Below are 27642 nucleotides of genomic sequence, written 5' to 3' on the forward strand. Positions count from 1 at the left end.
GTGTCATGGTTTTTTGAAATATTTACTCCCAACTGTACTGTAGTGAGCACATTTGCAAAGTGATCAGATAAATAAATGTAAAGTTTTTGCCCATTTTCAGAGACTAAACTCTTAAGTTTTATCCTTTAGATCAAAGTTCCCAAGGACAATCTTGTTGCATATGCAGAACTGTTTTCTTATGGGAAATAAAAAGAAAGTGACAAAAAGAAGATCACTTTGGGAAAAAAAATAGGTATTTATGTATATACACACACTCATACCCACACACCCTCCCGAAGGACATAAAAATTATAAACCAAAATGTTAATAACATTATCTTGGAGAAATGGATTAAAGGCAGTTTTTATTTTCTTCCTTGTTTTTACCTAAGTTTTCTCTATAATGACTATTACTTTTGAAAATACATACACTCAAACAATAATGTGGGTATTTTATGGAGCAAATGAAACTCATTCTGGTATTCGAGGCAATAGCTTAACCCCTCTGTTGCTAATCTCTTTCTCCCAGGCCATGTGGCCCTCAGGTTTGGAAACTGGTGTGGAGGAGTGGAGGTTCAGTGATCAGATGATCCAGGGACTGGGACCAGCCTGTAGCTAACCATCTGAGGCCAACCTCTGGGCCCTGATTTCCTCATCTGTCGAATAAGAAATCTGGGAATGCATTAGGTTTCAACTCAAATATCTGCTGGAGTGGGGTGCTGTGTTGAGAACATTTTGGAAGCTAACTCCAAAACTGAATCTGGAAAGTTAGAAAGGCTCCTGTGATTGACTAGTAATGTCTGCCATAGGAAGAAATGCAGTGATTGACTAGGGATGTCTGCCATGGGAAATGAAAGCTGAAATCCTCTAGTCTCCCGCAGTACAGTGGTCATGCCTGGACCGGACATCTTGAACATCCCTTCCGGGTCTTAAGTTCTACTTTCTTATGCTTCTTCATTCATTGTGTCTTTCCATACTTCCTTGCCCCTTTCCAAGTGCCTCACTTTTTAATGAAAATCAGAAATTTAATTTGGTTCAATAAATATTTACTCTAGGAAATGTAAAAGTAAATAGGATTTAGTCCCTGCTCTGGAGGAACCACCATGGGGATGCTGGAGAAGGGAGTCCGGGACTACATTTCATCAAAGTTTTTCTTGGACTGTGAAAGGAGGCTCAACATAGTGATGGCCAAGGAGTTCACCCAAAAGGAAAGGCCAGGGACGTAGGGACCCAAATGCTTTGGAGAGAAAGGTCACGATGCAGAGGAGGGAGCTTCCAGCCCTTCCTACATGTGACCCCGTTCTGCCTCACCTGTCTCCATTTCTGGTATGTGACCCCTAAGGGCTGGCAGGGGAGAGCTGGTTGTGCATCAGGCTGAGCATCGGCTGCCTTGCTGGGTCTTTCCTAGTCTCGATGGCGCAGAAGGCAGAAGGTTAGGGATGGTGGACTGGGGGAGCTGTTGGTGGTCAGCAGGATCCTTTCAGTGTGCAGTGACTGGTGATGGGTTAGGCCTCCCCATCCCGGGGAATATGGGGCCTTGACTTAGGGACACCTGCTGAGAAGACTGGAATGGTGAATGCAGAGTTTTCATTGGGAGGTTGGCCTTGGGCCAACACTGTGGGTCCTTTCCTGCTTTGGTGGAACTTTTGGCCCCAAGTATATACCCCTCCCAGGGAGATGCACTTTCACTTACTAGAAAGCAAAACTTCCTGACTCATAAAGGCACCTGAACAGGGACTTCAAGCCCCAGTGGGAAACTGGTCCCGATATTCTCAGATGTCCCTTCCAACCCTGAGACTCTGTGCCCCTTTCCCTCAAAATGCTACCTTGGAAGCCAGTGCACCACTCAGCCTGTTAGACGAAAAGACTCCGTTTATGGCATGTGTCACCAAGGCTGCCTGGCCTCCAATCCCAGTGTCTCCGCTTACCATCTACGTGACCTTGGGCAAATTAATAAATCTCTCTGCCTGCTACTGCTTATCACCTAGGGCTGTTGTGGGGATAAAATGAGCTAATGTGTGCTCAGTAATTACGTGCTGAGTGTTGCATGAATATGTCTGTTCTTCCCTCTAGACCATGATTCATCTTTGTGTCTTTAACAGCCAATATAGACTGCACCAGAACTTTTGGCTACAAATATTTCCTCTTTCAAGAGAAAGACATAAGTAATAAACTATATGGATGTGTGGGATGTGGAAATAAAAGGAAACTTTCAGTGAAGTAGCAAAGTCAGTAGAACTTCCGCTAATCTCCCGTATCTTCTTGGACAGCAAGCAGTTCTGTGCAGATTATCACAATTTGTAGGATGTGCAGGAGCCTCGTTCAGCAACAGACTTCAGGACAGGGCCTTGTGCCAACACTTTCGAGAGTAGGGTTTGTAGGGTGTAGTTTAAAAATGTGAACTTTGGGGCGCCTGGGTGGCGCAGTCGGTTAAGCGTCCGACTTCAGCCAGGTCACGATCTCGCGGTCCGTGAGTTCGAGCCCCGCGTCAGGCTCTGGGCTGATGGCTCGGAGCCTGGAGCCTGTTTCCGATTCTGTGTCTCCCTCTCTCTCTGCCCCTCCCCCGTTCATGCTCTGTCTCTCTCTGTCCCAAAAATAAATAAACGTTGAAAAAAAAAATTAAAAAAAAAAATGTGAACTTATTTGGGGCGTCTGTGTGGCTCAGTCGGTTGAGCACGGGCTTCGGCTCAGGTCACGATCTCTCGGTTCATGGGTTCAAGCCCTGCGTCAGGCTCTGTGCTGACGGCTCGGAACCTGGAGCCTGCTTCGGATTCTGTGTCTCCCTCTCTCTGCCCCTCCCCTGCTCATTCTCTGTCTCTCTAAAATAAATAAACATTAAATTTACAAAAAAAAGTGAACTTATTTATAGGCGTGCATGTAATAAATACGATAAAATAAAATAACAAAAACATCATAAAAAATTAAAATACATTATGTATGTATTTATTTTACTTTATACCATATACATTTATCATATTCTCTATAATAGAATATAATAAAAAGATCTGCCACATTGTAGTTTTCCCACATAACAACTGATATTCATAAATATTCTCACCATGAGTGGAGCTTTTGCAAGAGGCATGGGTGATTAAATGGGGTGTGTGACAAATGAGGGTTGGCCCCCAAGCTCCGCCCCATCAGCTGTGAATCAGGAATTGATGGAACCATTTCTAACCCGTAGAGCAGTGGCAGCCAACCTCAGCCACACATGGGATCACCTGGGGAGTTTTTAAAAATACTGCTGTGCAGGTGATTTGAAGGTCCTGTCAAGGTTGAGAACCACTGGTCCAGGACAGGTGTTGGTCATCACTGACGGTAAGTGAGGAAGGGGGCCCTTCCTTGAAAAGGGGCCAGCGGACGCCCATCTCTGTATGTTGTCTGCGTTCCTAGGGTCCTTCGCAGAGAGGGCCTGGTCACAAGATTTCGAACTGTGAGGCACACGGTTGCCACCTCATCTGCTTATAGGGCCTTCTGTGGCTAGTGCAAAAGGGATGGAAGAAATGGAAACGTTTATTGTCTCAAAGAGCCAAGAATCTAGGGAGAGGTTTGAAATGTGGAAAAGCTGACTCGAGGAAATCAACATTTAAAGATCTGGTCACCTCTCTTTTTAGAAGTGTTCTTTCAGACACTCTGAAAACGTGATTCTGCGCCGTGATCTGGCTGGCTCTCCTCAGGGAGCTTCTTTTCCAAAATCACTGCCGTGGAGAAGCCTGGGAAGGAGCTAGAAGTGAAGCGTCTCAGAGCCAATGCAGGGCACCGTGTGGGAGGCATGGTCGTCGGGCTGTGGTTCTCTGCTTTGGTCATGAAGGATACTTGCTGGGAAAAGGAGGAAAAAAGACCCTGCAGACAGTAATTTGCCGGGGGCACAAGAAACGAGAGGCATGGAGGTTACAGGTCCTGATCCCAGCATGGCGGATGTCCAGGGACAAGGTGTAGGAGGACCTTGGGACATCGCGTGATGTGTCTGGCTTTCACGTCCTCCTCTGAAAAACGGGGAAGGGGTCTGGAACAGAAGACACTCAAGGCTCCCTGTACCTCAGATATTCTGGAAGACGATGAGTTTGAAAAGTAAGTTGCTGACTGGCTCTGTGAGGGAGAAGAAAAACCTCTACTGAGAGAATTATGTTCGGAATTATGTTCAGGTTTTGAGAAGAATAGCAAAAGGGACCGTTGGGTGAGCTTCAGGAGACAAAGGGGTCTCAGGGCAGAAATGAACCTGAGCACTCAGTTTCTCCTCTGACCTGGATACCGCCATGCAGATTGTGAGGCAGAAAATGGCAGGGGTACCAGCTTCTTCCCAGTTTCATGGGGACTTGCTGTTACCATGGTGATGGCTAGGGAGTGTGATGCATGGCTTTGTGCTGAGACCACCTCCTTCTTTGTTCTCATCCCAACTATAGGTACTACCTCTGGGGCTGTAAGAAAGAGCCCAAGTAGGGGATTTCTGTGCTTATTTGACTCACCTCAGGAGCAAATCTCTTTCTCTCCTGTTATTGCTTCTATCCTCCGGGTATTAAGTTTCCTGATTAGAAGTTCTGAGGCACTTGGGTCCTATTTCTTGAAGGCAGCAGAGAACAAAATCTGAGCTATAAAACCCACTAAATGAGGAGAGAATAAAGTTTGGCCCATCCCTTTGTTCTGTCTCTGACAATACTACCAAGAGGTACTTTACGGGAAGGACACAGCAGCTGCCTTTGGTGAAGTCTATTTCTAAAGGTTAGGGATATGAACCTCTTCGACGTGCCTCTTAATAACTCATTCTGGCTCCATCGTTTATGTGAGCTCCTCTAAGTCCTTCTGGAACTTATTTATCCCTTCAGCCTTTATTGGATTCCAAATGATAGAGGCAACCCCCGAGCCTTGCGGTTGAGGCATGCCCTCATCCATCACCTGCGGACTCCAGTTGTGAAGTAATGTTCTCTGTAGAAAGTTCTCTGCTGGGGTTCTTTCCTTGGATCTGCCTCTAAAATGCTGTGACCCTGAGCAAAGTCCTTCAGGGTTTCCTATTCCAGAAAACAAAAGTAGGAACATCTGACAACCCCTAGTTCATGGGGTGGTCGTATTTTGAGGGCAAGAACTGTGCCCTATTCATCGTTGTATCCCCAGAGCCCAATACGGTCCCTGGCACATTGCAAGAATTCAGTAAACATCTGTCAAAAGGAATAGGTAAAAGGAAACAGCATTAGTGGTGATACTTCTGTACCAGTTGAGTCTCTTGGTGGCAAATGACAGAAACCAACAGAAACTAGCTGAAGCCAACAGAGGAAATTTCTCTCTCGCATACCTGGGAAGTCCAGCGGTGGAATGGGTTTCGGGCACCACTAGATTCCCAGGACTCTAGGAGGCCAGGAGAACACAGACCACTGAGCAAAAAATAATTTCACTCGTTTGGACCTTGGCAGGGATGGAAGGTGTCAGAAGATGTCTGGATTTCTCATCCTGTCCTGCCCCTTCCAAGTTAATTGACCTTGGGTGAGTCACTTTTCTCTAAGGCCTGGCTTTCAGCTCCATAAGATGGGGATGAGAATACTTGCTTCACATAAGGTGGTTGAAACGCTCAAAAAAGGTAAGAATGTGAAAATTTTGTACTAGCCTTAAAATGTAATTTACATGCAAGGGAGGTGGCATGTATATTATTATTAGTTTAAGTAAGCATGAAAGCCTAATTTACCTTGCAACAATTCATTTTTAGGGAAGCATGTTCAGAATATCTCTTTATGGAAGCCTGTGTCTGTGCTGACTTAGACCTAGTATTGAGTGCTTTACATGGATTATCTCATTTAATCCTTACCTAAATCCTATGTGGTAAGACATTGCTATTAGTTCCATTATAAAGATGAAACTGAGGCTTTATGCATACGAGTAACTCTGCCAAGGAATACAGATAGTAGGCAGTAGAGGCAGGAGACTGGAATACTCAGGTCTGATTGAGAATCCGGGGGGTACCACACCCGGGGACCCTACCCCCCATTCTCAAGGTTCTCTTTGCTGGCCATGGCACTTTAGTGCCGGAAGGGACTCAGGGAGTGCAGGGGCCCACTGCCCCATCTTACAGAGGCCCAACAGAGCCAGGACTTAGGCCCAGCCTTCTGACTTCCATCCTGCATCTGCCAGAGCTTTAAGAGGAAGCCACAGAAATGCGAACCAAAGGAATGCATTAAAAGAGAGCCATAGAATTGCTGGAGAAGCTGGAGAGCCAGGCTGGGGTCGTGCATCAGGAGCACCACCCCAACTGCACTGCAGACCTGGCCTGCAGGGCTTCCCCTCCACCCACTGCCCAGCACCAGACACGACACTTGTCAACACCAAACTACCAGAGCCTGACCACCCCATCCCTCCCCAACCCCCTGTAACTCCCATCTTCCCGTACCGACCACTCTTCCTGCCTCCTTATCTCCCTAACCCTGGATTGAGAGTCTGGTTGGCCATCCGTGATGAGTGGGACATATGTCACGTGCCCATGTCCCAGCTACCAGAGAGGCTACTAAGCAAGTATCTGGAAATTTTAGCTTTTAGAGCGAGAAGCCGTGGTCGCCCCTACCCATATTCAAAAAAGGGGTGAGCTTCCCAGACCTCGAAAGGGGATGCGGGTATTTGATGGCCAAAACCAGTGTTCTTGGAGTTCTGGATGAGAGTCAGTGGGGTCTCAGGACATGCCGGTTGGCTCCCCACCCCCTACCCCTGGAGGTGAAAAGCAAACGGAATTCTTCCCTTTCCTGCCCCCCCCCACCCCACCCCGGGGGTCAGGGCATGTGGTCTTCTGAAGCCTGTTCTCAGCTCTCTGCTTCTCTGCAAAGGGAACCTGCAGCCTCTACACTGGGTGGTCTCTTTCATGGGCATGTGGCATCGTGTCATGTTGTAACATGAATAAAAATATGTTACAGGGAAGCCCAGGGATGGGGGCTTCTGGAGCCCCACGCTCTGTCAGCGGCCCCAGGCTGTGAAAGGGAGACTATCTGGTGTCTGGACCCTCTGCCTCTGTGGGCAGCTGGCTGCAGGACAGCTGCCCTGTCCTCTCTGGCTCTTCCTCTCTCTTCCTCCCCCAGCCCCGACTCCCCAGGCAACCGGACACGGCTTGGCAAGGAAACAGCAGAGGCTCCCAGAGTTCGAGGGGTGGCTTTTCCAGGGATTTAGGAAGAGAGCGAACACCCGGGATGGAGAAAACCACAGCTTGGTTGCTTGAAGTCTCTTCCCACCTAATCAGCCAGTCCTGACTCTGCCACGGCCCATGCCCTGGTTGACAAACAGTGACAGCAGAGGCTCCTGTTCCTTTCAAAGAGAGGAGCTTTTGGCTTGTTTGGTTTAAATATTTCAAACAGATTTGTTTGTGGGGTATTCATGACATGTCAGAGGCCTCCCTCCTCTGACATCTCATTCGCTGCTCTATCACAGAGCGATTACCCCACAGTGTACGTCGGTAAACCCAGCAGAGCAGACAAATGATGACCTCCCCGCCCCATCACGAGGCTGGCTCCTGACGGTACGAAGATGGGAACCCACGTTGCTGGACTCCCAGGCCACTTTTCTAGACCAAAGATTTTGAGTGAGAAGGAACTTTAGTTTCCCCTCATGTTTCAAGCAAAAAGCAAAAAAAAAAAAACAAACAAAAAAAAAAAAACAAAAAAAAACAAAAAAAAACAAAAAAACCCCCCAAAAAAACAACTATGGCCCAGATTGGTCAAATGACTTGGCATTGTTCGCACAGGTAGTTAGTGGCTGAATGGAGACCAGAACTGGCACAGAGCATGGCTTTGAATCAAACAAAACCAGGTTCAAATTCTGCCTTCTCCTCCTTCCCAGCCAGCCCCGAAAATGGGCACAGTCAGTTCCATTTCATAGCATTGCTCACACAATTCAATGAAATAAAAACTTTAAGCCACTGGAGCGGCAGCTAGCCCAGAGTAGGGATGTAATGCATCCCTACGTGCTCTCTTCCCATCCTGTCTGGACTCCTAGTCCAGTGCTCTTGCTGCTGATTTGGCATGACTGACCCTGCTACTAGACATTCTGCGGGTCTCCTGCCCCATGGGGGTCGGGCTGGCCAACCCCCTCATTAACCACAATGACTTTGATTAAGTGCCAGCCTATAATCCTAAAATTGTCACATTATTAGGACCTAATAGAATTCCCAGTTGCAATCTAGGAAGCCATCCTCAAGACAGCCAGATAATGGAGATTTCCCTCTCGTGTCTCATGCGCCAAGATTTCATAAGCAGTGATTGTCATCTCGATTTTTTCCAACTTCTCATTTTCAGGGATTATTTATGCACACATCCTGCAAATATGCGTCCCCAGCATTCCCAGGGTGGTGATATGAATGACTGTCCCTCCTCCCTTCCTCCCAGCCCTGAGTTTTGGCTCTGTGATATCTCATTATATTCTAAAGAGCTATCCACAAGGCAGGGCACCACGAATGAATTAAATCTGCTTCTGTGGCAACACTGCTCTTAAGCAAAATATATTGATCGCTGAAGCTTTGGACCCACTTTAATCAAGTAATCTAAACAGGGCTTAAGCTTCAAAAGCCGAGCGATGTGCCCGGCTTCAAAGCGCTTACTTGCACTGAATTAATTTATCCGGGATGTACTAATGCTCCCCCACAACCCTGTGGATTATAATGTTAGAGGTTGCAATCAGGGCTCTGATAGTATCCCCAAAGCCTGGCCTCTATTGATTGTCGTGTAAAAAGACACAAAGAAGAGGGGGGGTGGAGGGGAGGAGGGAACAAAGGAATTGGATTTGATTAAGACTGAAGCGTCCCACTGCCGTCCCAGGGTCCTGATGGCTCTGCCCTTGGCTCCCGGGGCTGGTTTTGGGGATGGGATGTTGAGGAAGCAGGGTCTGTGAGTGGGGGTGCTCCATTAGCAGGGGGGGATTGCTGCAGAATGCTCCAGCTGTGACTCTGACTGGAAGCCAGAGAGATGGCGTGTGTGTGTGTGTGTAAGCATGTGTGTGAACATGTGCATGAGTGTGTGTGAGCAAGAGCCTGTGTGTGTGTGTGTGTGTGTGTGTGTGAGCGAGACTCTTGTGTAAGTGTAAGTGTGCGCGTGAGTGTGTATACCAGTGAGCGTGTGTGTATGTGTGTGTGTGTGGTGGGGAGGGAAGGACACTAGACATCTGCTGTTCTGTTCTGGAGCCCCGGCTGCCAGTCCACACCCTGAGTGATGGTAGTTACTCTCCCCACAAGCTTCGTCAGGGAACTTCTTGTCCTTGACCTCGATACTGGCTATTGAGCGAGGACCAACCACATCCAAGATCTGGAGCCCGAGACCTTGTGACTCATTCATTCAACAATTTTTTGAGAACTTGCTATGTGTCAGACATCACTCCAGGTCCTGAGGATACAGTAGTGAGTGACGGGGACAGACAAGAATCCTTGGCCTCATGGAATTCATTTTCCATTGGGGTGGATGGGACAAGACTAACATCCTGTCTTTTTTTTTTTTTTTTTTTTTTTGGCCTGGTGATAGCCTGATGGTGAAAGGAACTCTGGAGAAAGGGAGGCAGAGATAGGGAGTTGTGTGAGGGTGTGTAGGTGGTGGTATTGGTGTGAATTCAATTTTTAAGTCCAATGGTCCTCTTTGAGAAGGTGACATTTGAGCAAAGACCGGAAGGAGATGTGGGAGGGAGCCACCATAGACTTCTGTGGGAAGAGTGCTTCAGGCAGAAGGAAAAGCATGAACAAAGGCCCTGAGGTAGAGCATGTCTGCCATGTTTGAGGGGCAATGAGGAGGCCAGTGAGGCTGGGACAGCACAGACAGAAGCAAGAGTAGGATGACACGAAGTCGAAGACAGACAATACAAGGACCAGATGGAGGCCAAGGTCAGCCAGTGTATTTAGTTCCTGGGGCCACAGTGACTGGTTCAGGGATGGGCCAGTGACGTGAACCATGAAGGATATGGGCTGAGTAGACAGCAGCGTTCATCACCACATGGAGCCTGAGGACAAAGCCAAAATGGAAGCCCAACCCAGACATGGGTGACATTGTCTGAGCCTCCCATCCTACTGAGTCTGAAAACATCACAACACTTGGAAGCCAGTATATCTTCCTTTGGCCTGAACAAACCACTTTGAATTGTTTTTTGCTGCATAAATCTTGAAGCCATGAGATTCCTACCTCTTGACACTTACTCCAGAGGTAGAGCACACACCCCAAGTGTCCATTTTCTCTCCGTATCATGCTGGGGGTCCAGTCTGGCCCACCTTTCTCCTTGGGAGTAAGAAGGACCTTTGTGACTCACTGCCAGGGGACTAAGAGGGGACGCCTACTCCCCACCCCCCGCCCAAGGCCTTGCCCTGCTCCCTCCCTTTTACTCTCTCTGCTGCTAGAACGCCCCTGGCTACTAGGGGTGGGGAATGGCAGAGCTGGGAACCTCTCCAAATTCCATTTCTCTCTCCCTCCGTCCCCCTCAGTTTGACCGTGTTGCGGGTATGAGCACTAATGAAGGATCTAATCTGTGCCAGATTTTACATATGTTGAATTTTTACATATGCAATTGCATTTTTGCTATTTTTGCACCTCTAGGAGCTCACTTCGATACGCATCCAATATGACCATGATGGCGTACAGGCCAGCCTCCAATTCCGATGGGTGGTACTTAAGCCACATGGGCCACTGAAGTCTTCAGGTATGACTCCTGGATAGTATTGTCTCAGTCAGCAGAGGCCCCCTGCCCTTAGATATTCAAATTACATGAATCCCAGACGCTGTTCTGCGTGTGCAGTCACAGCCAGCCAGGCTTCCTCCAATCTCTCTGGGGTTTTGTGGGGAGTAGAGGTGATGGTTTACATTTTCCTATTCTCCTCTGGCTTCAGGCTCTTCTAAATTACTGATCACATTGCCCAGATGTGGACTCCCCCCAAACCCCATTATTAACACAAGGCATTTGTACACAGAAGACTTACTGAAAGTTTAGAGCAGTGGAGAAGGATCACATCATAACAGCAGGTAACACAAGAAAGCAAATATTACGCCTCTGTATTTATTTATTTGGCCATTTCCAATAAGAAGACGCCCACTGTTGCCCTTGCTAATCCCGGCCATGTTGCTAAGCCCTCTCTCTTCCTCCAAACTGCTCACTCTTCGTTTTTCCAGGTTCATTCCCCTTTCTACCTTGTCCTCTCCTACCCTCCCCTGTCCAACCCAATTCCCAGTCACTTTTGCAAAGAAAAGGAATTAGTTCTCCACTTCTGCTCAGCTCTGGTCCTAATGTGTTCGCTTATCAGTGGGACCAGCTCTCCGGGTCCTTCTTCCGAACAGCACAGAGGAAACAGCTTGACTTTGTCCTCGGTCTTCCCTTTCTCCCACCCACCCCAATCTCTGCTGGGGGAGGCGTGGATTAGTGCTCCATTCCCTAGGATTATCTCTGAATGATTCTATCCTGTAAAAGACAGAAGAAGCTACCGTGCCCAGCCTCAGTTTCAGGAAGTAAACTTCACTTTATTAAGCCCACCATTTTACTGGCGAGAAAATGAATGGTCCATGAGGATGGGTAGATAAACAACTTGTCCAATCTAGCACAGGTAGGACCCAGGAGAGAGAGGATTTGAATCCAGGTGCGATGATGGCAAATGTATGCCACTTTCATGAGAGCATGATGAATTCCATAAAAATTGTATTGTTACATCTACCCAGACCCATCCATATACATTCACTGAGTGCTACCTATGCAAAAGCACCAGACTGGGAAGGTTGTGGTGGGGGGTAAGAGAATGAAAAATAAAGGGTCCCTTCCCAAAACGAAATCTTCATCTCATAGGGAGATAGGCCAGATGGCCCATGAATTAAAGTGAAGATTCAAGAAGTTCAAGGAAAACAAAATAAACTCTTTACTCCAGAAACCATTTACCTATCTATTAAAGAGGCAGGATAGCAGCGGTTATGAACTTGGTTATGAACCCATGGCAAGTTACTTACTTACGTCCTCTGTACTTTACTTTTTTTTTTTCAGTTGCAAAATGAAGATAATAATAGTACCTCTCTTATAGGCTCACTGGGGATTAATTATACATGAATTCACTCACATAATATACTTAAAACAGTACCTGGCACATAGCACACAGTACTCAGTGAATGCTAGTATTAATATTAAGTCGTGTATGCTGTGCTTGGCCAACAATTATTTTACTGGATAAGTATCACTAATCCTGGTTGACACTGGAGGAGATTAAAGCACAGAGGTGGGATAACCTCCTCTACTCGCGGAGCCATTTCTGGCAGAGGCAGGAATAGAATGCAGGTCTCTGGATGCCGGTCTGTACCGTTGTGCCCGGTATGCCCAACTGACAGTTGACAGTGCAGGACAGATGGCCAGGCAAGCTTGTAGAAGAGGTGGGACATGGGTCGCCTGGGTGGCTCAGTCGGTTGAGCATCCGACTTTGTCTCAAGGTCATGATCTCACGGTTCATGAGTTTGAGCCCCGCATCAGGCTCTCTGCTGTCATCACAGAGCCCACTTTAGGTCCCCTGTCCCGTGGCCTCTCTGCCCCTTCCCTGTGCTCTCCGTCTCAAAAGATAAATGAACATGAAAAGAAAAGAAAAGAAAAGAAAAGAAAAGAAAAGAAAAGAAAAGAAAAGAAAAGTTGGGACTGATTTGGAATGGAGCTTGGATGTAGGAATGGATGATAAAGAAGGTTCATGTGACAAAAACAACTAGTTGTCCCCGCAAACCCATGCTCCTTGTCTTCTGTGATGATAGTGTTGTAGATGGACACATGCTGCCCAGTGAAGGACTACATTTCCCAATGTGCCTTGTGGCTAGGAGTGGTGGCCATGTTGAAAAGTTCTCACCAAGGAATGTGAGTAGAAGAAATCGATCCCCTCCCACGCTGGCACCTTAAATCATGGGGTGTACTTCTTCTGTATTCTTTTCCCCTTTCTTGCTGGCTACAGAATTGGCCAGAGGAGCGGACCCTAAAGCAGTGCTTCTCAAACTACCTATGTTTGAAGAATTGGATTTCTACACCACCACACCCTCAATCCATCACCAACCAAAATGTTTGTTCTACAACCTGTTCAGTGAGGGGTTTACTAGTTATACACTCTGATGTCATGGAAATGTCAAATTGCAGTCAGTTTTCTGAAAGCTTACTCTCAATGCCATGACTCGATTCATGGTACTGCCACCAAGAAGTTTGTGTACTGAACTTTCTGCAGACCACACTTTAAATAGCACTGTTCTTGGGGACGCAGAGACAGAAATGGAAGGTACCAGCGTTCTTAATGGCTGCATGGAAAAGAGTGGCCTATTGGCCTGGAACATTCAAATCAGACGCTTACATAAAAGAAGAAATTTAAAAATCTGTATCCTTGAGCCACCGCCCCTTAGGATTTCTTTCTTAGGGAGGTGTGTTTTACCCTAATACAGATGGGTCATGCCATCTACTAAAAGAAAGAGCGGGCTTTCACACCAGGCAAAGTGACTCCTCTGAGCCCATGCTATAGATAGTTTGGCTCCAGTTGTGGGGACAGTGCCACACCTACATATGACATTCTTGACAGAACTGCGTCTATATACCAAAGGATGATATATGAGCCACTGGTTCCCTGCCAGAAGTCCCTTTGCTGGATGCCTTCTAATTTGTAGCTTCTTGGCATGCCTTCGAATGATCTGGATCCAAGTAAATCCGTGTTCTGGAGCACAAATGAAATCATAGGTGTTGAAGTGCTTTGAAGAAAGCACGGTAAGCACAGTTCAGCTCATAAAGCAGCTAGCGACCAGAAAGGATTGAGGTGAGGATTTAGGGACCCACAGGTAGATCTCCACGAGGTCTGAGAGACCCTAAGGAGCACGGAGCAGGACCTAAAGCTGGAAGTGAGACCAAAATGCTTTTGTTGCCTCCAGTCACCCATTCCAGCTGAGTGGCCTCTGGCGAGTCACGTAGCGTCCTCTCCGCGAAGGCAGATTGTTCCGACAACATTGTGGAATTGGTGTGAAGGTCTGTGAGAAGGTATGGAGAGACCTGAGTGCCCCTGTGTGCCAGCCAGGGCCCGGCAGGAAACAGATGGTACCTTCGAGCTGAGTGACTTGAGAGCGTGTAATAAAGAGCAACCTCCAATGGTGTGTACGGGGTGGGGGAGTAGTCGTTACCTCTCCCAGGCTTGAAGGGGAGGGGGGGGGACCACTTCTGAGAGCTTAGAAGCCTTGCTGTATCTAGGTTGCGCGACAGAGACAACCATCCAATAGGAAAGGCAGCCACTGCCAAGACGGGTGGTCTCCGTAGGGAGTGAGCTGGGGAATATGTACCCTTGACCCTGCTCTCTTCCCGCCCTCCTAAATCTTGCAGGTGCCTGCCACTGGCCTGACTCCGATGGAAGGCAGGGGGACAAGGAGTCTCTGAGGCTAATCAGCCTCCTGGGCTCAGAGGAGGATGGAGAAGCAGGAGAGAGGACCCATGAAGTCCAATGACTATCTCCCCCCACCCACCAACTTGCAATACCGCTTTAAAAGGGGGGAGGAGTCACAGTCTGTGGCTGGAACTGCAAATGAGAAGGCCACACGCATCTTCCAAGGCACCGCTCAGCTGAAGCTTGGACCTCCTGGATGCCAGGCGTGCAAGGTCTGTTCTCACCTCGAGCAGGGTTTGAGCAAATGGATCCTTCTGTGCTGGCTTCCTGCCAGATCCTTTTCCACCTCTTTATTCCTCGTTCTCTGTCGTCCTTGCCTAAGAAACCACCATCTGGCCACAGAGCCGCCTAAGGAAGGGATTGGTGAGTCCGGGACCTGCGGTACATCCCCTGCTGCCTTAAGAGATGATTAGTGGCTGCTTGTCAGTAGATGTAGCTCAGTGGTGTTTTAATATCCAAATGTACCCCGCCCCCCTCACGAGGAAGGCTGTGGCCTGTTGAAGGCATTTCACACAGAGAGCCGTGATTGCTGCGGCAATCATTTCCTTCAACAGCCATTAAGACACTTCTGAATGTGTTTTAAAAAAGAAAAAGAAGAGGAAAGGAGGGCGGATGGGGGTGGCAGGAGTCCTTCCAATTTCCTGGCAAATATCAATGTTCCCAGAGTGAACTTTAATTGGATGGGATTTTAACATCAGCGTGTTTGCGGTTATTAGCGCTTTGTGGGTGCCCACCTTTCATCCCGAGCCCAGCCTGGAGGTGCAAGGGCAGAGGGGGCGGGGTGGCAAACGCATCACGCCCGCCCCAGAGACCTCAAGATAAAGTGGAGCCCAGCTCTCCTAGGGGCGGTTCATGGCTGGGCTGGCCATCAGCAGCCTCTGGTCCAAACAGATGTTGTCTTAAGTCTTCCCGAGTAAAGGAACCTTCTCAGTTCAGCTCCTTTGCTTGGTGGAGCGGCCAGTTCTCGGGCAGGGCCTGTGCTCAGCTCTGTGGTCCATTTACCAAAAAGGTAGGCAGGTATGGTTGTGGCTTCATTCATTCATCCAACAAATACCTATGGAGGGTCTACCAGGTGCTAGGAGCTCCGGATGTTAGGGTTGCAGCAGAGAGGGTTGGAGCATATGAACAGCTTGTGCAGCACCAGCAACGACAAACCAGAACGGATGTGGATCGAGGGGCGGAAGCAGGGTCCCGGAGACCTGGTGGGCCTGACCCTTTAGGTGCTGGACCAGGGAGGCCAGGGGAAGCCTGGGGAAGGGAGGGGCAGCCGGGGCTGCAGGGTGGGGGGGCACTCAGGATAGAGGGTGCTAATTGGTCTGGAAGTATTTCAACATCTTGCCAATTGTCCTAGTCCCATTGGTATTTGGAAGCTGAAAAAAAAAACCCAGACGCCCATATGGAGTCTGCTTCCTCACAAGCACCAGGAAGCAGTCAGCCTGTCTTCTCCATGCTTGTAGTGGGGATATGATTATAAAAACCTGCCCCAAAGCGGGGGGCACCCGGGTAGTTCAGCCAGCTGAGTGTCTGACTCTCGATTTTGGCGCAGGTCGTGATCTCACAGTGGTGAGATAGAGGCCTGTTATAGTTCCGTGATGAGTGTGGAGCCTGCTTGGGATTCTCTCTCCCCCCGCCCCCGTTCCCCCTCCCGTCAAAAAAAAAAAAAAAAAAAAAATCTTGCCCCAAGTGAAACCAGTAACCAAAGAGTTAAGGGACTAATCCCAGCACCAGACTAATAAAACAGCTGCAACTTTTTACCCAGACTGTTTTTTGTTTGCTGTTAATTTCCCTGACCGTCCTTCCCTGAGGTGGATTTGAGTCTTGCTCTCCCGTCTCCTTGTCTGGCTGCGTCACGAATAAACCCTTTCCCTGCCGCGACGCTCCGTGTCTCAGCGACTGGCTTTGCTGTGCATCGGGCGGACGGACGTGGGTTTGGTTGTAAAACCAGCGGCAGCTCCGTTTTCTGTGCTAGGCCTCTGTAGCCTCCATGAAAAATGAGGAGACACGTTTCAGGCCACCGAGGCACAGCGGTTGCTCAGCAGAACCCTTTGGTCTTCGCTTACGGCAAGACTGAGCGATATTCAAGTGTGTCTACACCATTCTAGGTGCATCGAGACGGCTGTCACGAGCGTCCTATCAGCCCGCCTTCAAGGAGGTAAGTGAAAAGGCGCTTGCCTACGTTCTGGGGTCATGAGACAACCGCTTCAAAGGAAAGACATGGCCTGTCCCCTTTCGTTGCCTCTCTTAGGCCCAAATAATAGGCTCTGTGACATCCAACCACAACTTCCTGACATCACCTGTCGCACCCAAGGGCTGACTTTCTCACTGGTCTTTTTCTAGGCAGAAAGCTCTTCTCTGTGGACAGGAAATTCAGTCTCGGCGCTACATGCAGAGTGGCATAGCTCCTCACTCTGGAATGAGGGTCACAGGTGAGGAGTCCAGTTTTGTCCCTGGAAAGTAAGAACCGTGCCTGGCATCCCTTGTCCATGTAAGGGGTTTTGCAAGCACTTGGTGGAACCATCATTCATTCATCAACCCTGGATTTCTGGGTGCTCCGTGTTCTGAGGATTGCTAACGCTAACAAGAAGGCAGAAATGCCAAGAAACAAGAGCACGGAGGAGAGATTGCAGTCCGTTGACAAAGATAGGAGCGGTGACATGATTTTTCTTAAAAATTACCACAGAGGAGAATGGATGTCTCTCGCCTCTTCTGGGTTACTGAGGTCAGGTCCGCCAAAAGGTTCCTTAAAACCGTTATGTGTTGGGGCGCCTGGGTAGCTCAGTCGGTTAAGTGTCCGACTCTTGGTTTCGGCTCAGGGCATGATCTCACAGTTCGTGGGTTCGAGCCCCGTGTCGGGCTCCGTGCTGACAGTGCAGTGTCTCCTTGGAATTCTCTCTCTGACCCTCCCCTGCTGGCGTTCTCTCTCCCTCAAAATAAATAAATTAAAAAAAAAAAAATCTGTATGTGCTAGTAAAAACCAAGTTACAGAACAGCAAATATAGTATGATTTCATTTGCATGGAAAGGGAGCTATATGCAAAAAATATGTGCACATACACAGCTGTATAGAAAATGTTGAAAGAATATACATTTTAGTGAATTCCATCAGTCTTCAGAGGCAGAAAAAGCTTTTTTATCTGTGAGACCATGTGTATTATGAAACTCATCAGGTTTCCCTTTTCGCTTCAGCTGCTGGGAAGCTTAGATTTAAATTTGTTTTCCTGATATAGTCATGGTAGCCTCCATTCAAGAACAGTGGTTCTCAACCTTGGCTGCAAGTTAGAATCACCTGGGCAAGTCTAATAAAGCCCAGTGCTCGGGCTATACCCCAGAACAATTAAATCAAGGTCTCTGGAGGCACCTGGGTGGCTCACTCAGTTGGGCATCTGACTTCGGCTCAGGTCATGATCTCATGATTCCTGAGGTTGAGCCCCACGTTGGGGTCTCCACTGACAGTGCAGAGCCTGCTTGAAATTCTCTCTCTCCCCTCTCTCTCTCTCTCTCTGCCCCTCCCACTTGTGCTCTCTCTCTCAAATAAATAAACTGAAAAGTTAAAACCAAAAATTAAAATCCCAGAGTGATTCCATTGTGCAGCTCTCATTAATCTCCAGCTGGTATATTTGAATTCTGGCTTTCTTGTGTCAAAAAGAAAAAAAAAAAAAAAGGAAAACTCTTCACCTTTATTTCCATTTTCCTTGGATCTGACTTTTATGTACATGTAATTTTTCAATTTGATTTTGTGCATCCTTGTAAACTGCCTCTAGTCCTCTATAGAACAAGATATAATACAGACAAAAATGATAAACTGGTGTTCAAGCCATGTGACAAGCAGTCCAGAGCTGTGTAATTTCAGTGAGGAGTGCACCCACTGGAGAAGGAGAGTGGGGTGGGGCACAATTCCCCTGGGTGTGGGGTGAGTCTGCCCCAAAGAAAAGCCCATGTCTCTGGAAATGCAGGCTGGTGCAGCCATTCTGGAACACAGTATGGAGGTTCCTCAAAAAAACTAAAAACAGAACTACCCTACAACCCAGCAATTGCACTACTAGGCATTTATCCAAGGGATACAGTTGTGCTGTTTCGAAGGGACATATGCACCCCCCATGTTGATAGCAGCCCTATCGACAATAGCCAAAGTATGGAAAGAGCCCAAATGTCCGTCGATGGATGAATGGATAAGGAAGGAAGATGTGGTATATATATATATATATATATATATATATATATATATATATATATATATACATACATACAGTGGAGTATCACTCGGCAATCAAAAGAATGAAATCTTGCCATTTGCAACTACGTGGATGGAACTGGAGGCTATTATGCTAAGTGAAATTAGAGAAAGACAAAAATCCTATGACTTCACTCATATGAGGATTTTAAGAGGAAAAACAGATGAACATAAGGGAAGGGAAACGAAAAATAAAAAACAGGGAGGGGGACAAAGCATAAGAGACTCATAAATATGGAGAACAAACTGAGGTTACTGGAGGGGTTGTGGGAGGGGGGATGGGCTAAATGGGTAAGGGGCACTAAGGAATCTACTCCTGAAATCATTGTTGCACTAGATGCTAATTAATTGGGATATAAATTTAAAAAATAAAATGAAAGAAAGAAAGAAAGAAAGAAAGAAAGAAAGAAAGAAAGAAAGAAAGAAAGAAAGAAAAGCCCATGTCTCTCATTCCAAGAAAGACACCCTTGGGACTAGTAGCTCCCCTGGCACACACCCTATTTGTGTGTGGGAGCAAGGGGGTGTGGGGAATTCAAACTTTTCAATAAATAAGTTCCAGGAATGTGTCAATATATTTTCTTCCTGATTATCTGAGGAAAACCTGGACTGCCCGATAAAGCTTGTGTGTAGGTCCAGGGGACCAAGAGCTCTGACTCCCTCCTGAAGGGAAGGTCCCCACTGTAATTTGCTAAGATGGGGCTAATTGGGATAATTACCTCCCCTTGGAATCGCAGTCAGGTGGGGCTGCTTCTAGGGTATGGGAGGAGAGGGCACCGTTCTCTCTTCTCACCCAGACTGCCCTCTTTTGAATGTTTACCCTGTAAGCCAGGTCTTGGCACTCCTTCACCAGTCAATCATCCATGTTTAAGGAGGATTGGAGTTGAGTGGCGGGAAGGCTGGCTACTGCCTAGAATGCCGGTTGTAAATTTAATGCCCACAGAGCCAGAGAAGCAGAGACATGTGAGCAAAGCCTCAGGGTGCAAGAGGAACGGGGTGGGGTGGGGGGCTGATGGGGACTGTGGTGGAATAGCTCAGAGAACATTCGAGGCACGTGCAACCTCATATGGAAGTGGGGGTGGGGCAGGGTGGTTTGAGGACAAGTAGGGTGGCATGTCTGGGGGAGACAAGGGCCAGAGAGAAAAGACCTCCAAGAGGGAGGTGATGCCACCAACCAATGTCATCTATTTTGAAATTTTGTCCAAGGACATTGGTGGCCACCTGGCTCAGGTGCAACCTTTAAACTCAGAAGCCTCTGGGGCTCCTAGGTGGCTCAGTTGGTTAAGCGACTCACAGGTCACGATCTCACAGTTCGTGGGTTTGACCCCCGCATCAGGCTCGGTGCTGACAGCTCAGAGCCTGGAGCCTGCTTTGGATTCTGTGTGTTCTTCTCTCTGCCCCTCCCCTGCTTGCTCTCTCTCTTTCTCTCTCTCTCTCTCTCAAAAATAAATGAAAAACATAAAAAAAAATAAATAAACTCAGAAGCCTCACACACATGTATCTTTGGTCACAGGCAAGGGAAGGGAATGTTGGTAAATTGCCCAATAGCTACCAGGGAAAAGCAAAATAGCATCTCTTGTTAGCCTAGGGACTTCATCCCCATGTGACACATCATGTCACAGATTCCCTGAGAGTCCCACCTGCGGTTAGGGGTTCCCCTTCCCCTGCCTTCCCCTGTTGGCAGCCAGCTCTTGCAGAAGTCCTGGACAGAAGCGTCCAGAGGTGCCTGGAGGAAGTCAAGGCTCACACTGGTGAGAGCAGAAGCTTCCAGAACCTGTGGGACTGATGTTAGCCGGCTTATTGCCCAGGAGACCGTACAAGAGAACTTAAAAATAGCATCTTCTATAATTGCTTGAGTCTCTGGGTGTTTAGTAACCATGTCTGGCAGTCTATACCCAAGACAGGCTGGCTGTGGGGAAAGCCATTGTTAAAATAAAATCATTAGCTTAATAGGCTTGATGAAAAGGTTGGCAAGATGGGAATTTCCTCTTGCAATATGTTCTCTACTCAAAACAGTCCCTGAAATCAGCAGGCCATGTAAATTATTGACTAAAATGCCCTGATAGCTCTCAAGTTTTTGTGTTGTCTTCTTCTTCTTCTTTTTTTTTTTTTTTTTTCCTTATGGAACTAACAAACATTACCTCTGAAACCAGCTTGGAGTGCTAGGATTTACAGCCTCGTGTGGGACTATATGTTATTTAACTGCTTTCCTTTACTATCGGTGTTTTGTTCCCTGGTGACTATGTTCACACACATGCACACGTTTTGCCATTTTCCAAGGGAAAGAAAGTTCAGCTAATGGACTGAAAGCATGGAGTAGTGAAGACAGTTAGCAAAGCCCAGTGCCCAGTGATGTCAACGTACAAAAGAATATCTAGGCAGCAATAAGAATGTAGCCCGAGAGAACGTGTGCCCGAGCCAAAAGGACCAGGACTAGGTGAAATCTGCTGCAGAACTGCATTGAAAGACAAGTCCTTCCAAATCCTACCTGCGGTAGCTGAATATGACCACAAATTCTCGTCAGTCTCCCTCTCCTGCACCCCGACCAAGAGATGGAGTTTGTTTCCTTTCCACTGACTGGCCCTGGGATCAGGATCGCTTTAGCCAAGTGAAATCACGGTGCCAGTTCAGTGCCTGAGTCTTTGGTTGGTCCAGCAGCTTGCCCTTGGTGCTTTTTGGGGAGCTCCGGACTGCCCGGTAAGAAGCGTGACGACCTTGCTGGAGAAACCTGGTGGGAAGGAGAGGCCCTGAGACCCCCACGGAGAGAGAGCGAGGCCCAGTGTTGCCGTGCTGATCATCCAGAGGAGTCTAGATTCGGCTGCCATCTGGCTGCAGACACAGGAGAGAACATACACAGAACCAGCAGAAGAGCCACCTGGTCAACCCACAGAACAGAGAGACAGCAAAATGGTTGTTATTGTTTTATGCTGCTAATTTGGGGGGTGGTTCATTATGTAGAAAGAGATCCTCAAAACACTGCCCAAGCAGACACAGAGGGCACATTTACTAAGAGATGATGTCCCACCTCTGTCTAGCCCACCCCTGCTATGATACTGACTGTGCCCTTGCTTGGTTTTCTAGATGTGGTCTTCTCTCAGTTGGTGGAATTAGCAGCGGTGAGACAGGAGTCAAGGCCCAGGAGGAGAAGCCTTTCTTTCAAAATTGCTCTCTCTTCAGATTCCCTGGGTGACACGTCCCAGGGACGGCTATAGGCCATTGGCATGGGCAGCCGTCCAATACGGGGGCGGGGTAGGCAGGACAAAACACATGAGTCTTGGTAAAGAAGGCAAGAGGAGGTCCTTGTCAAGCAGGAGAAAGAAAGGTACCAGAGTCTAACCGAACAGGCCCAGCGTGTCGGGGGAGATAGGGGATTGTTTTCCTATCCTTCCAACACCATTTTGCTGGCCAATGTCTCAAAATAGAATTGTGTGACCCCAATCCAGTTCCTCCTTGGGGAAAAAAGGAAAAGGGTTTGAACTAACAGTTATAGAGCAGGGACTTACTCATTGGGCATCAAGCCAGGGACTCTCTTGCACACTATCTTCTACACTTCTACGGACAGACTGGGTCACTCCCCGGCTCTTGGTCTCTTGAAATCTGTAACTTCTAATTATAGTTAACTTGAGCCTTGAGTCTGGTGCTCTATTTATTTAACTTTTAAGTCAAGATAGAAAGAATGTGGCAAAAATAATACAAGGGAAACAGGGCAGAAGACTCTATGTATAGTATTTGTTACCTTTGGCAGGAGTGGATATGTAGCAACATAAATGTTTGAACAAGTACATTTTCCCCCCTGTGAACGTAAATGTGCCAAGAGGCATTTAAAATGTCCTTTCTCCTTGATTTTCCGATTCACAGTTCACCCTGACCTCTGAGTAGCTTCAACATAAGATCACAGGAAACCATTTCCTTCTTATTTAATAAGTCGGGATTTAAGGCCTCAGTTGTATTTGAATATACCAAAAGCTTACAGAGAGAGAGAGAGAAAGACAGAGAGAGAGAGAGAGAGAGAAGAGAGAGAGACTTTTAAGTACTTGGTTATTGTTGATCCAAAGAAGAAATCAGCTCCTGTCACTTACAAGGCATATAAAGGGGATGTGAAGGAAGGGTTCGTGGTTGGAATGACCTGTTGTTTTCTGTGTCTACTGCTGAAAGATGAAAGGACTTCTGATACTGAAAACTGTTAAGCATCAGAACCAGCTTGAGTGGGTGACGAAATGCTTGTGTATGTGTTTTTTTTTTTTTTCTAGAACAGTTTGGGAATGGCAATATTTGCAGGCAGGAAGTCACAGCTTTGTTATTTTTGCTACACTTATTAATGAGTCACAATTCACTTATTTTTAAATGTAGCTATAAATAAAGGCAGGGCATGGTTCCAGCACTGTTTAGATTAAGAAGATTATTCTGCAATTTTTTTTGGTGAGTCACCAGAACGATTAATAAAATACTCTATATCCATTGGTGCCCATATATTGACAATGCCCCTCCCCTCGGGATCTCTTTAATATTATGTATCTTTAGAAGACACTATGAAATATTGAAATATATTTAAAGATATAGAGGAAAAAGTCAAGATGTAAATGGGATAAATTGTACTGTTTTTATTCACAATCCTTCCATTTCTCCCTATTCTTGCCAAAGTCACTGAGCAAAGTCTTTCCTTGTCTCACGTGACCTTATTGCTTTGCCCAGTAAAATGTGAACAGTCAAAACATACACCACACCTGAGTAGAGGTTTTATTTTTTTTAATTTTTTTCAACGTTTATTTATTTTGGGGACAGAGAGAGACAGAGCATGAACGGGGGAGGGGCAGAGAGAGAGGGAGACACAGAATCGGAAACAGGCTCCAGGCTCTGAGCTATCAGCCCAGAGCCCGACGCGGGGCTCGAACTCACGGACCGCGAGATTGTGACCTGGCTGAAGTCGGACGCCCAACCGACTGTGCCACCCAGGCGCCCCGCGAGTAGAGGTTTTAAATGTGCTTGGGCGGATTGGCTTGACCACTTGCCCAGCTGTCTGGTGCCATGAGAAGAACCCATCCCAGGTAGCGGCTAATATTTTAGCTTCGGTCTCAGCAAAAGATGTGTGAAGAGTAGCCTTGGGATTACCCAAAACTAGAATCCAAGCCATGACAGCCAACTCACAAAACTCAGAAATAAGTGTTTATTGTTGGAAGTCACTGAGAGTTTTGGAGCTGTTTGTTACACAGCGTTAACCCAGTGATTGTTGACTGATAGAGGAGATTTCAGATGCTTTTTAAAATTCATTTTCTTTTTCTATTTTTTAAAAATGTTTTTCTTTTTGAGAGAGAGGAGGGAAGGGGTAGAGAGAGGTGGGGACAGAGAACCTAAAACGGTCTGCGTGCTGACAGCAGACAGGCCAATATGGGGCTCGAATTCACGAACCTTGAGATCATCACCTAAGCTGAAGTCAGATGCTCAACCGACAGCCATCCAGGTGCCCCTATTTTCTTTTTCTAGAACCATATTTCCGATTTTTCTACAGTGAAAAAATGCTATTTAATTTACTCAGTCAGTAGTATGTGTATATATATATATATATATATATATGTATATATATATATACATATATATATATATATATGTATATATATATATACATATATATATATATGTAGAGAGAGAGAGAGAGAGAGAGAGAGAGAGAGAGAGCACCAACTATATACCTGCCCTAGATATTGGGAATGAGGTGGTGGAAAAACAGTTGAAATACCTGCCCTCACAGAACTTAGGGTCTGATGGGGGAGACAGGCATCCATCCAACCATCGCACACACAAATGTGAGCTGCAACAACGAGCTGTGCTGCAAACGGGAAGCGTGTGGGGATAGGAGTATGCAGAGAACAGAAATGTGAGTTAGGCAGATGCTCCAGGAGAGGCGTCACTGAGGATGTGACCACCGAGTTGACCTCTGCTGAATGGGGGGCTAACCAGGTGAGCTGGTGTAATAGAGCCTGGCTTTTAGGAAAATAAGTTTGCTTTTATGTATCAGGTTCTGCCATAACATTAACAGGTAATATTTAGCCCGAGGACTAAATTACCATCGATCTTAATACAAACATGCTAGAGGCTATATAGAAGGAGCACCTAGCTGTCCATCAGAATCCTCACTCCCCCTCCCAGGGTACAGGGTTGTTATTAGAGAGTCGCTGTCCAACCACAAACTCCTTTCCGAGATCCCCTTGTCTTCAGGTGCCGTTGTTCTTACCAATAGAACTGAGCCCCGGTGATGAGCACCATTTCTGGGCCAGCACTGTCAAGAATCAGGTGTGCTCTCTCCACACCAGAGCTTTTCTCCTCCTCCAGCAGATGACCCTGGCCACAATGGGACTCTGAATGACCGTGTGGAAGAAAGATGTCCATCTACCAGGGACACCTGCCTAGGAACCCCCCCCCACCCCCGTTATGTGAGCAAGAAACAAACTATTCTATCAAACTGCTAAAATCTGGGGGCATATTTGTTATGGCCTCTGTGTTACACGGATTCATAGTTACATGGAACGTATATTTTTAAAACCGATCCAGTGTTCTCCCTGGTCACTCATGTACACAGCCAATCTTTTACTTGGGTGGAATATTTCCTTTGTGCGAATTGAACTTTAGACCCAATTGTCTTTTCTCCCCACCTTGGTAGGACCTTGGTTGTGTGGGTCCCGCGTGTCGCACCTGATGTGGTGAGTTTGGTAGAACTGCTCGCTTTAATGCACTGCTAATTCTGTTTGCTTCTCCATTTCCATGAATTCTTGCAGGCAATGCTGACACTTCCAGCATGAGGACTGTTTTACACAAATCAGAGGTGCTCTGCTGGAGCCTGAAACGCATTACCTTGAGAGAAATACCGTATTTACTCACATAAATCTAAAAGGCCACATTTGAGAGGGCGGATGCCAGACCGAGGAGTCTGATTTGAGAGCCAACGGGGAGCCATTGCAGGCTCTCCAGTGGAGGAATGATAGGGCAGAGGAGGTGTTTTAGGAAGATGAATCTGAGAGTAGCACACAGAAGAAATGAGAAAGGAAATAGTTCGGAGGCGTGGAGACCAACTGTTGTCACAGTCCAGCTGAGAAATAAAGAGGTCTCGTCTCGGAGGGTGCCCGTAGGGGTGGAGAGAAACGGGGGGCCACGTGAGGTTGCAGAAAAGGAAGAGCCCTGCTCGCCCATGGTCCCCAGCTCATCGAGTGTTCTTGGCAAACCCCAGAGGCTCCTTAGCCCGGTTCACTCCCATGGCTCCGTTCGCACTAGCTTCCCCGCAAAAAATAGCAATACAGACAGGATTATTAAAGTTATGGTCTTGTTTTTTAAAGAATGTTCATAAGAGAAAAAGGGGGTAATTGCTCCACTAATTAGAAATGAGACAGATGAGCTATTTTCTAAAATCGTTTCTAGTAGCTGACTAATCTCCAGAGAAGAAAAGATTGCACGTCTTGGTTGGGGGAAAAAAATTACCGTACACGTTTTTATGCTGGAATGAGAAAGTCAGCTAAAAGCTAGGAAGCTAGCATGAGAGCAAAGAGGATGCCCGAAGATGTTTTGTGGAAGCACTGGCAGGTGGCTTCTTTGATTTTTAAAAAACTTTTTAAATTTTTGTTTATTTTCGAGAAAGAGAGTGTGTGTGGACGAGCCGGGGAAGGGCAGAGAAGGAGACAGAGAATCCCAAGCAGGCTCCACGCTGATAGCAGAGAGCCTGCCGTGGGGCTCGAACTCAGAGAACTGCGAGATCATGACCTGAGCCAAAGTCGTTTAACCGACTGAGCCCCTGGCAAGTCGCTTCTGTGTGTGCTCTGCTGGAGGAAAAGTCAGACTGCCAGGGTTAAGTCTGGCTCTGCCTTCCTCCCTGACCTCACCTTCCCCACCTCTCCTCGGCTGAAGCTGCTCTTGGCTCCTCAAATGCACATGCTCATCTGTAGCTTGGGGACTTTGCCCGACCCTTTATTTTTGGGAGAGAGAGAGACACACACAGAGAATCTGAAGCAGGCTCCAGGCTCTGAGCTGTCAGCACAGAGCCTGACATGGGGCTCAAACTCACGAACCATGAGATCATGACCTGAGCCAAAGTCAGACGCTTAACTGACTGAGCCACCCAGGTGCCCCCTCCCCCCCCCCCCACACATTTCACCTTAAATATCCCCTTGGAGAGTCTCTCCAGACATCCGAATCTAATGCAGCCCCCTCCCCCCACACCCATCATCCCATACCATGTCTCCTTATTTTAATTCTCTCCCAGCGTGTATTTTGTTTTGATATCCTCCCATTTATCTACGTGTTTGTTCATCAATTTCCCCTGCTAGAACGTAAGCCCCATGAAAGAGCACCCAGCCAGTCTGACTCCCACATTATCTGCAGCTTCTAGAACAGCTCCTACATATAGTAGCAGCTCAATAAATATTTGCACATCATTGAACGACCAAGTCAGGGACTAATGATGAAAGTACCCAATGAATTAACCCCAAAATAAATATTCTCTTCTCAAAAAAAGCTTATTCAATGAAAGATTTTCCTCCCTGAGTTTACGTTTGATTAAGAAATATATTTTCGCAATTATGACTGAATTTTTCCAATCTGTATTTTATATCAGACAACTAGACTCTAGGAAAACATAAGGTTCCTAATCAAGGGGAAAAAAACCCAAACATTTAAAAAATCATCTCTGGGAGAAGGATAACCTTAAATGTAAGTCATGAATTTTATGCATGGTTTCTGCCGCTGATTAGCATCTTTTCTCTTCTTAAAGCTACAGTATCTTCTAGGTAGCACCTATCACCGACTTAAACACACATTCAAAATTCAGAAACTATTGAGGCAAGGATGAGGAGACAGTGTTTGTGATCTGTGGGTTTGGGAATGGCTGAGAAGTTTAAAATAACTATCACCACCTCCAGGAAGTCTTTCCTGATTCTCCCAAGCAGAATTTCTTTCTTCTCTGCTCTCATAGCACTATTCACTTGACTCTATAACCACCCTGGTGTCTAACACCAATGAGGTACTTAATAGGCACTCGATTAAATGAACACATAGATGATTGAAATTATGTAAGGAAAAGCTGTCTGAATTGGGACAAGCTTTTAG

General features: G+C 47.0%; 1 long non-coding RNA gene across 1 annotated transcript; it reads left to right on the top strand.

Annotated features, from left to right (window-relative positions):
• The first annotated feature begins 14123 nt into the window (after positions 1 to 14123).
• On the top strand, positions 14124 to 17348 carry LOC147579769 (uncharacterized). Its single transcript, XR_015252088.1, has 3 exons — positions 14124 to 14691; positions 16298 to 16480; positions 16666 to 17348. It is a non-coding gene; the product is annotated as an uncharacterized LOC147579769 (long non-coding RNA).
• Positions 17349 to 27642: the final 10294 nt, after the last annotated feature.

This window comes from Puma concolor, chromosome B3 (genome assembly GCF_028749965.1).
Source record: "Puma concolor isolate L17-30 chromosome B3, mPumCon1.1.hap2, whole genome shotgun sequence".
NCBI classification, from domain to species: Eukaryota; Metazoa; Chordata; class Mammalia; order Carnivora; family Felidae; genus Puma; species Puma concolor.